The 9,910-nt window shown below is 45.3% G+C and overlaps 1 protein-coding gene across 2 annotated transcripts in view; it reads right to left on the bottom strand.

Annotated features, from left to right (window-relative positions):
- Positions 1 to 9,910, bottom strand: part of IRF2 (interferon regulatory factor 2) — a 117,155-nt gene that overhangs the window by 98,614 nt on the left and 8,631 nt on the right. The window contains exon 1 of one of the 2 annotated variants that reach the window (XM_004696140.2): positions 2,086 to 2,150. The exons of the other annotated variant lie outside the window; for it this stretch is intronic. The gene's annotated coding sequence lies outside the window, so the exon portion shown is untranslated. Of the gene's footprint in view, positions 1 to 2,085; positions 2,151 to 9,910 lie in introns of those variants that run through there. 2 annotated transcript variants of the gene reach the window in all.

The following is a 9,910-nucleotide window of genomic DNA, read 5'->3' as shown; positions in this document are numbered from 1 at the left end:
AAAATGAGGAGCTGATGCCAGGGGTTTGGTGGAGAGTAAATGTTTTGAGAATGATGAGAGCAATGAATGTACAAATGTGCTTTACACAATTGATGTATGGATTGTGATAAGAGCTGTATGAGCCCCTAATAAAACAATTTTAAAAAATTATTTTCGTTGCTACTTCATAACTAATTTTGCTACCGTTATGAATCAGGTGACCCCTGTGAAAGGGTCTTTCGACCCCCAGGTTGAGAATGGCTGATTATGGCCTCCACACCCAATGGTGACACCGTTTTCAACTCTCTGCCATTCTCTGGGGATGTGAAGGGGATTAAGTGGAAGGAGTCACAAACCGTATCTCCGAATCTCCCCGGGAGTCTTTGAAAACCCTGTAGTTGAGGTTTGACTTTAAGGTGTTCACCCAGGCCTTCCTTCCATGGCTTCAGGGAACCAGCCCTCAGAAAATCATAAAGGACACCCTTTTCCTGGACGGACAGACACTACCTAGCCTGAGGGCCCGTTTCACTATGGAGATAAGAGCTGATGTAGTTCACCCTCCGAGCCAAGCAGAAAGCTCCATCCAAGTCGTTATGGTTAATGTTATCTGTCAAATTGGCTCCACCATGATTTTCAGTATTACATAATTATATTCCATTTGGTTATCTGATGGTATAAGGGGAGTTTCCTTTGGGGCATGGCCTACATCCAATACATCTGGATATTCTGGCAAAACTCACCCTTTTGATCCTTCTGATCCCACATCCAACTCATCATCCTCTAACCTTGGAGGGATGCGAGCCAGCAGCCTGATGTCTGAAGTGTGGATTTGGGATTCCTCAGCCCCAATAACCATGGAAATCAGGAGGAGCCTCCAGCCTGACCAGACCCTCAGATGTGGAACTTGCTAGTCTCTACGACTATGTGAACTATTTCCTTAAAATAAATGTGTGCATGTATCATATATACACACACATACATATATGGACACAGAGACACACATATATACGTGTGTGTATCTTCAACCCTGATGAAGATCAAGGGTTGTAGTCTTTGATATGGAGTACAACTTAATGTAAAGAAAACAAAAATCCTCACAACTGGACTAATGGGTGTCATCATGTTAAACAGAGAAAAGATAAAAGGTGTTAAGGATTTCATGTTACTTGTATCTATAATGAATGCTCATGGAAGCAGCAGTTTAGATAGCAAACAACATATTGCATTGGCTAAAACTGCTGCATAAGACCTCTTTAAACTGTTGAAAAGTAAGGATGTCACTTTGAAGACAAAGGTGTGCCTGACCCAAGTCATGGGATTTCCAGTTTTCTCATATGCGTGTGAAAATAAGGAAGACCGAAGACCGAAGTTTTTGAATGCCGGTGCTGGCAAACAACATTGAAAGTACCAAGGGCTCTGTCTTAGGCAATACAGGCAGCATGCTCCTTAGACCTGAGAAGGGCAAGATTTCATCTCACAGTCTTCGTACATGCATTCTTCGGACGTGCTGTCAGGGGAGGCCAGTCCCCGGAGAAGGACAGCATGCTTGGTAACGTAGCAGGCCAGCAAACAAGAGGAAGACTCGACAAGATGCACTGACCTAGGGGCTGCAGCAATGGGCTCACACATAACAATCACGAGGCTGGCTCACGGCCTGGTCCAATTTTGTCCCGTGGTACCTGGGGTCACTATGAGCCAAACCCCTCTTGATGGCACCTCACAACCTCAGCATGCATATACACCTCCCGAGTTTTGCTCCTTTCGAGAACCCAGCCTAGGAAACAAGCTAAGAGGCTGTTTCAGGGCATCTGGCCCCCCTCTTGGCTCTCTAACACGGGCGTTTTGGGTGCACTAAAGACAACCCTTTCGACCTCCTTCAAACTTGGATATGATAAGCCCACTCACAATTGCTTCACGTTCTTTATAAACCCACATCACAACAAAACAACAACAGACGAGTACAGAGCACATTTTTATACTGCTGCCTCACTTCCTTTTAGACACATTCTACAGCACCACCAGGACAGGCCTGGTTCTTATCAAAAGCACCATCCAGTCCCTGCTGGGGGGCTGTTATGATTATGAATAACAAACACATACCCTCACCTTTCCGCTTAAACAGTTGCAGGTGCACAGTCCTGGCCCATTCAGCTGCTAAACAGTCATTATCGATCCGTTTTCTCAAATGTGGAAGGGCAGCGGGCATGTTCCAAATCTCCCATAACTTTCCAGGGAAAAAACGTGCTCTATCTTCAGAACAAAGCCTTTGGGAAACACAGTAACACGTGCCTGGAATGAGCAGTTTGTGGCCACCAGGAACTGGCCCGGACACTGCTCCCTTGGTCTGTCTGCCCCAGCCGCAACAGAGAACACTCGCCCAGAAGTGTCAGGAATTGCCAAACCCTGCGTGTCTTCACTCGTGCTGGTCTCCCAGACAGCGATGCTTCTAGCCCGTGTCCATCAACGGCATTCCCCGCCCACTTGGGGCTGTAGAACATCAGTGCTACAACACAATCCACTTCCACAGCTCCTACCTCTTCCCCTCCTTAGCTTCTGGCTGGCTGTGCTTGCTTCCATGAGGCACAGAGCGCATCCTTTTTGTTATTGTGGATGGTTAATTACCTGCCTGTCTCCCTAACTAAATAAGCCCTTTGAGAACAGGTACAAGAAGAAGTTCAACATTACATATCCACAACCAAATACGGAAACAAGCATTCAGAATCGAACTGGGCTCCTTGGGGTTACAGAGGTTAATTTTTTGGAAGTACTTCACCAGGCCTTTCTTCTGAGGCACTGTTGGGTGGTCTTGAACCATCAACCTTTCTGTTAGCAGCTGAGTGTGTTAACCATTAGCACCAATGCTCAACACTAATTTTAAGGTTTTTTGGGGGTTTGGTTTTTAGCTTTTGCTCTTGCGCTTGAAGAAAAGAATGTCTCTTTCTGTAGAGTACAAGTCTGCTCATACTTTGCCCTATGTCAAAAGGGCATCATGTATCTTCTTCCTAACCATCTACAACTCATTCTGAGTGGGACTTCAGATGGTACTTTAGTTTTCCAGGCCAAATTATCTAACAAAGATCAACTTTTCAAAAGAATTATGTGAAATGAAAAATCTGAGAACAAGCATACATGTTAAATACAATGTGTGTGCCTTCTTCACTCATTCAAATCCTGGCCTTGGAGCACTGAAGGGTGGAGGCTACTGACATTCTCATCCCTCAAACCGTTACTTTGAGGCAGCTTCTAGTCACCTTTACCCCCAAATACCACAGAAGTAAGGCGTCCAAGGGGCTTTGCCGGAAACCCCAAATTCAGAGCAGCTGCTTATGCATCACCATATCCCAGCACTGCTCGATCCTGCCTCTCTTAAAGTGTTGTAGAAGTCAAAATAAACCAGAAAAGGAAAATGATCATTCTTTACAGGAGAATCCAACCCAAAAGAAGCGACCAAACTCACGGACATCAAGTTGATTGCAGCCCATAGCAACCCTGGGTAGGGTTTCCGAGGTTGAAAATCTTAATGGGAACAAGTGGGTTTGAACTGCTGACCTGAGCTTAGTAGTCTGACAACACTTACCCCACGACAACACTTACCCCACAGCACCACTGGGGTCCTTACACAGAGTTCAATGCAATGTACTAAGCCACCGGACCTGTCCCTTGGCTTGAGAAGATCACCTGATTTCTAGCATTCCAGGACAGGTTTTGTTCTGATTCCAGCCTCTAGCATCCTGTGCCCATGCCTTGTCTTACCAGGGCACTGGATGGTTGTGTCTTGCATGTTGCTGTGAGCAGGACATTTGGTCACCAGCACGTCAAATACCAGTGGTGTCCACATAGCGGACAGATTTCAGTGGAGCTTCCAGACTAAGGCAGACTAGGAAGAAATGCCTGGCAGTCTGCTGCTGAAAAGCCGTCAGGGAAATTCCTATGAGTCACAGCAGAAGACTGTCCAATGCAGTGCAGGAGCATGAAGCTCTGCATTGGAAGGCAATCATAACGCACAGTAACCTCAACTATACATAGCCTCCCACATCCCCCAGTCATGAAGATGGTGCAGGTCCACGCCAATAATTTGCTCTGCTTTGTATGGGCGTCGGAACAAACCAGGGTCCACTTGATGGCAATTAACAATGCCACATTCTATCTGTATTTTCTTTATGTAAGTATTTTTATCTGAATTTCCCCCAGAACAACCCACTCTGATTTACTCTTTTAAGTATCATTTGATATTCAATGCTGACTCACAGCGACCTGTAGGACAAGGCAGAATTGCCCCCTATGAGTTTTTGAGGCGAACTCTTTAGGGGAGTAGAAAGTTCCATCTTTCCCCCTCAGCAGTTTTGAACTGCTGACCTTGCAGATCGCAGCCTAACACATAACCACTACACCACCAGAGCTCCTCACCAGGATGACAACAATTGAGATACTAAGAAAATAAGAATAGTTTTGCGCTGCATGCTACACACGGTCAGGAGGGAGAATCTATGTTAACTTTTCGGATGGTACTATCTTTGTGGAACTAAGATAGTTACTTAGTTCTATCTTTGTGGAAACCACAAAGCAACCGGCTAGAAAGACATTCAAAAATCCACACCTTGCTGCCACTCTTTGCTTGAGACCTGTCCTGGATGATAACTATTCTTCTGTTTCAGCAACTAAAAGTATTCACAATGACCAAACACACACTCACATATACACAAAGAGAAAACAATGCACCTTTAAAAACAAATGAGGTCCTAACTTCCCCTCCGTGGTGGAGCCAACTCAATGGGTAAGGAGAAAGCCTATCACTGTCAGGCACAGAGGAAATTTCTCTCACAAAGTTCCAGGGAAGGATTTAGAGCCAAACCAACCCAAGCCCAATCACAGAGATCCTACAGGACAGAGTACAACAGCTCGATGCGTTTTTCATAGCTATCGTCTTTTTGGAAATAGACGGTTACATCTTTCTCCCACAGAGTGGCTGGTGGGTTCAATTTCTTATGTATCATTGCTCGGCACAGTCTCTGTGGTGAGGGGGAAGAGCGTAGGGAGTGGAGGTAATTACCAAGATTTTTCAAACAAAGACATTCAAGGGGACTTCAGGTTTGTGGGGAAATTCCATTATCTTTTGCCTCCATTCTCCTAGAGGTTTTTCAGAGCCCCTGCATAGAGTACAATTAAAGCTATATTTGTACTTGACTTGCCCACAAGTGTTGACCAGCGTGGCAAGAGACACCACACAACAGTTGAATTCTACACCCCAAACAGAAAATGAAAGAATAGGGGAAAGGGGACAGTAACAATGAATTCATATGTCTTTTGATTCTTATGACAATGTGGTAGGCCTGGTGGACTAGAGAAACAAATCCAGTGATACTCATATATGTGCCAGAGAGAGCTTTATTTCAAGAAGTAGTTATGTATCAGGAAAACATTCCAGTCCAGGCCAACTCAAGTCCATTAGTCCAATACGACTCCACAAGTTCAATTCTAGTCCATGAATCCCTCTTCCGACTCTCAAAGCCACATGCAAAGATACAGGAAGACCACAGGCCAGTGGGTGCAAAGTCTTGTGGATCCAATGGTGGTGGCTGCATCTCCAGGGCTCACACAGGCCTCAGCGTGCCAAAGAGTGATTTCGGAAACTGTGGGTTTTGTTGCCTAACTGCTTGATTCTATTCTTTCTAATAATTGGGCTCCTAATTGTTAGGCTTTCAGATCACTCCCTTGGCTAACTCAAATCCAAGTGGATTACTTTTCTACCTTCACATACTCCCTTGTACTGATCGTCGGAGTTTCTGGGCGATGCAAACAACTAGCACTAGCAAGCTAGGCTGCCTACCAAGAGGCAAGGCATTCCAGGCCGCCCCACCCCACACCCCCAGGCGCTTCAGAAGGAAGACCTGCTGACCGCCTTCCAAAGAGTCAGCCACGGAAAGCCCTGTGTAGCACAGTTTGACTCTGACCCACATGGGGTGGCCAAGACTTGGAGTCGATATGATGACAGCTGACCTTGAATCTCTAACCACTCAGGGTCTCCCTATAGACAAGGTCAAAAACCAAACTCACTACCATCGAGTTGATGCCAACTCATAACCGCCCTGTAAGGACAGGGAAGAACTGCCCCTGCACGTTGCTGAGACCAGAGCTTTTACAGGAGCTGAAAGCCCCGTCTTTCTCCCTTGGAGCTGCTGGGGTGGCTTCAAACGGCTGAGCCCTAGGATCGCAACCCAATGGATAGCCTCTACCACACCGAGCTGACTCATAACAACCCCTATGGATTTCTGAGACTGTGGTTGTTTATGGGAGTAGAAAGCCCAGGCTTGCTCCCGAAGAGCTGTTGACTGTTTTAAACTGCCAAGCAGGCAGATCTCAGCCCAAGACTTCAGGGCTCCTAGGAGCATATGTAAGTAGCACTAAATAAATGCTCCTCTAATGTGGTAGTTACATAATTTCGTGTCAACTTGAAGTGTAGGGGTGGAGTCTAGCCTGTCAATCAGGTCACAGACTAATAATGCCTTCTTGTGGGCGTGACCTCATAAGGAGGGTCCTAGGAATCTCTCTCTCTCTCCCTCTCGCTCTCTGCTTCACCTTCCTGCTGTGGAGTCACTAGGAAAGCTGCCAGAGGCACCACCATTGGATGCACAAGACTTTGTCCCCACCGGCCTGTGATCTCCCTGCATTCTGCACCACTGCATGTGGCTGTGTGAGTCTGAAGAGGGATTTATGGACTAATATCGGATATGGACTTGACCTGGACTGGGCTGGGATGTTTTCTTGATAGAGAATTACTTCTTGATATAAAACTCCTTCTTATACTTATATGAGTGTCTCTAGCTTTATTTCTCTAGTCAACCCAGCCAAACACATCTAGTGACTGATCAGAACAGTCCATTGTTTTTGTCAAATGCCCTTCCCTCACCCATCTCCAAAATTGTAGCCTGATTTTGAAAAGGAAAGTAAAAATGGTCCGGCATTAACATTAAGGGCACCTGTAGGAGAAGCAAATCCTCTCCAGTAAAGTTTAAATTTGCCACCACTTCAAAGATCAACAATGTTATCACATCGAAAAGTGGAAATAGCAGTTTTGCTACATTCTCTCCTGGGCCTTCCTGCCAGGCTCCCCCTCTCCTTCCCCCCCTGTTTTCCACCTTCCCTCTCAATGGACAGATGAGGGAAGCAGCAGCATCGGTGTGGGGTTGGGAAGAACTGGAATTGCCCACATCCTCAAACTCATCCTTGTAGGGCGCCAGCTTCCTATCTGACTTCTCGGCCCCTTTCTCTCTTCCGTCCCACTTTGAGGACCTTAACTTAAAAAAAAAATAAAAAATCAGCTAAGCGGTGGGCATGAGTTAATTTTTCCCATATGAACAAAATCCCAACATCCCAGGAAAGCATCAATCAAGATTTACCTTCGGGATTATTATTTTAAAGTGAGATTATGCTTTCCTGTTCCTCTGTCAGTTGCAAATCCCCAAACCGACTAGAATTCACTCAAAAGTAATCTACGGTGTTTTCCTTGGAAGAAAGCAATCCGGAAAAGCTCTGACCCACCGAGCAGCTGGGAATTTCTTTGCTGCACGTTTGGGCTCCTCTATATTTTCCTAGCTGCTGGCCTTGCTCACATGATTCAGTGAAGGTCGCGTGTAATCTTGCCGAGAAAGGCTACCTAAGCAGTTCTTAGGCAGGGCTTCAGTAAAAATAAATTGCCTTGGCTCTGCCGGTGAGTCTGTTGCTTCAACCTAGCAATTATAGTCATGGAGAGCAAATGAAGGCAACTGTAAAATATTGTACTTGATTTCAAAAGACTCTCACTGCATACATGTTACAGGTGAAAAGTGTTCATTAACAAACCCACAGAGAAGGTAGTAGCTCCCAAATGTGTATTTCCAGTTTATGACCAAATAACTTACTTACACATTAAAAGTAGTATCAGTACCATCATTGGAGCGTAGATGAGCATGGCCTGGCAAGAGTTTTTCCTCTAGGCCTGGGTACCAAAAAGAATAAACCCTGTGCTAATTTTTCACCTTCTGGATCACCTCCTGATCCAAAGCAACAGATCCTAATGCAAATTGACATATCCCAGTCTTGGCATGCTCAATAAACATATCATGAGGCTTTTCAACCAAAGTAGATTGAATGGCTGCTATACAGCTGAAAATCAAATCAATTTTTATCTAAACCTTATTGCATATCAAGTGCTGGTAGGGAGTGCAAAGAAATACAACATGATCCTGGCTCTCAAATAACTCACTGTATAGATGATAAAACTCATCTATATCATCTAAATCACCCACAATGTTCAGAATAGCTCAAGAGTCAAAAGAGATCCATCAAAACGCACCTGAGTAATCGCCATGGGGCTGGCACTTCTCACATGTTGCTTCTGTAGACACTCAGAAGACAGATCATGGATCTCCACCCGAGTCTGACTCATGGGGACTCCTGAGCGTCAGTGCAGAACTGTGCTCCCTAGAGTTCTCCATGACTGGTTTTTCTAAAGTAGACCACCGCCTCCGGAAGGACTCTACCTCCAACCTTCCAACTAGCAGCTGGGCACATTGTCCATTTGGACCACACAGAACAGGTTAAAGGCTGGAGAGATTACCGTATGTACTCGAGTATAAGCTGAACTGAATATCAGCCGAGGCACCTAATCTTACCACAAAACAACATTAAAAATGTGCTGAAAGACTCGGCTTATACATGAGTATATTTAGTATGTAACCTTTGCAGGTAAAGGCATACAGAGATTGCTGTAGTTATGGCCAATGTGACACCCCCCGCCGCCCCAAACTCCACTTTCCTCCAGTTCTTCTCGGTTCCTGCCTTGCCATAAAACTTTGCTCCATGCCTCTCTGTTTTGCCTCGCACCTTGCAGATCAAACTTAGGGTCCCTAAGCTTGCACTGTCCAATATGGCAGCCATATTGGCTATTAACTCACTGCCATCACATGGGTTCGGCCTCATAATGACCCCAAGGACCAGAGTAGAACTGCCCAAGTGGGTTTCCTAGGCTGTAAATCTTTACAGGAGCAGAAAGCCTCATCTTTCCCCCAAGGAGGGGGTGGTAGGTTTGAACTGCTGACCTTGTGATTAGCAGCCCAAAGTGGTAAGCCACTATGCTTCCATGGCTCATGCAGCCATTAAGCACTTCAAATGTGGCTAGTCCAAATGAAGATGTAATCAAGGTATAAAATCATACTGGATTTTGAAGACACAATATGAAAAGGAAGAGGGGAGTAAAAGGTCTCGTCGATATTCTTTATATTAATTACATGTTAAAATACTATTTTCAGTATACTGGGTTAAGTAAAATGTATTATTAAAACTAATTTAAACTATTTTGTTCTTATATTTTCATGCAGCTACTAGAAAAAAGCTAGGAGCTCGATTGGACACTCAGTTATTAGCCAAAGGTTGATGGTTTGAACCTGCCCAGCGGCTCTAAAGATGCTGCCCACCTGCTGCAGTAAAGATGAGATCTACTCTACCACATGTGGCCACTCAAATGAGCTAACGGCAGCCAGCAGTAACTAATTAAAAACGTATACACGTGTCTCACATGACGCTTCTATTTAACAGTGTGCGAATCAATTCGTTTGTTGTTTAGTTTTTGGCTATGCTTCAGCATCCTGACACTCAGCTACACACAACCTGAGTTTCATAGGAACCCCCAAACTGCCCCGGATATCCATAAAGAGATCAAAGCGTTCTTTGTTTGTTTTTCCCCCAGGTAAGATCCGGGCTTGGGGAGGAAGCGAGGGAGCGCTCTTCTTCAGTTCTAAGAAGTCAGAGCCTACTCTGATGACGTCATGTACGTTACTGCCACGAGGGGACTTGAAAGGGGATCAATAAACTCTAGATTTCTCCTGTGAAACCCCTCTCCTGGGACGGGAGGATGCGTATGAGGTGCCGTGTGAGTACAGAATAGAGAGAAAAC

Source organism: Echinops telfairi, unplaced genomic scaffold (assembly GCF_000313985.2).
Source record: "Echinops telfairi isolate 266 unplaced genomic scaffold, ASM31398v2 ScPeMD7_9;HRSCAF=40, whole genome shotgun sequence".
In the NCBI taxonomy this organism is placed as follows: domain Eukaryota; kingdom Metazoa; phylum Chordata; class Mammalia; order Afrosoricida; family Tenrecidae; genus Echinops; species Echinops telfairi.
This window is presented reverse-complemented; position numbering and strand designations above follow the sequence as displayed.